The following is a 1,319-nucleotide window of genomic DNA, read 5'->3' as shown; positions in this document are numbered from 1 at the left end:
ACACTGATGAAAGGAAATGGCAACAAGAACGGAATGCTCATACGTTACACTTCAAGTCAAGATAGACTTCTAATCACACGATAAAAGAAAAAAAGAAAAATCCCCGGTTTAGATAGCCTTACCCGATACTAAAACGTTTTATCATTCATTTCTTATTGTTGTTTCATAACATCTCTGTACACATGTTAGCTGTTTTCGTTGTGGTTGTTTTAACTGGGATTGGTAAATATATCTATTTTTTGGTTATTGTTGTGGCAATTTAGGAGGAATCCACTACAAAATAATATAAGAAGAAAGCTTATGTTTATTTCAGCTTCCCTGTAATTGCACAGTTGGTGAAGGTTATGATTTTTAGAATTATATGTATTTTAGTAATTGAGACACACGGCAAAAGTTTTTTTTCCGCAATCAAGGCTAGGTACCTCAGCTATCGTTTAATAATGTGTGTGTATTCATACCCCATTTATTCCAATTGGTTCTACTTAGCATGTTAATCCAGATAAACTGATGATATATGTGTCGGTCAAAGAAGACTATGCATATGCAACTATGCATATGATTCGGCAATGTGATCTTATCTCCTTAATTTCTTAAACAGGCCTCGGGACACGATGCCATTTATGATCTTTGTTTTGAGTGGTAGAAAGTGTGCTGACGTGAAGGCACTGAAAAGTGTATCGGGAGAAGGTTGTAATATAGATAATGTTAATGGTCACCTTTAAGAAACATGTGCCAAATGAAGTTCGAACTATGTAATTTACAGTTTGCATCTAACTTTTCACATTTTTAGTATCGAAAGAAATACAAAAGTGTTTTATGAAAACTATTCTACGGCTTAGATTCAATCGTCCATGTGTTTGTTAATGATTTTATCTCTTGGTGTAGCAATAAATCCGTCAGTGAAATATCTTTATACTGAAAATGGTTGATGCGGCAACGCGATGGATAAACAGATGGAGAAGGAGAATAGTTTTCAGGCTCTACAACTTCAGATTATTATAGTTATAGATATGAGAGCAAGTAAGATAAAGACACAAATTAAAAAAAAAGAAAAAGAAAAAAAAATCACACCTGTTTCTTAGCGTACGTCCCTGTGAAATTTGTCTTTGAGGTTAGCCGATAGTATATAATTTCAGTGAGTGTTTTAGACGTGGAAGTGATTGCCATGATGTATCAAAGAAAATTATTTTATCCATAGCTAAACTCACTCGCTACCGGTTAGTAACCATGATCAAAAGAGCATAATCATTAATATTCTTTTCTAATCACTGAGTTGACGATATATAACGAACCAAACATCATATAATGAAAACAAGACT

Source organism: Penaeus japonicus, unplaced genomic scaffold (genome assembly GCF_977035675.1).
Source record: "Penaeus japonicus unplaced genomic scaffold, GWHDUDI00000001_assembly GWHDUDI00000031, whole genome shotgun sequence".
NCBI lineage: Eukaryota > Metazoa > Arthropoda > Malacostraca > Decapoda > Penaeidae > Penaeus > Penaeus japonicus.
This window is presented reverse-complemented; position numbering follows the sequence as displayed.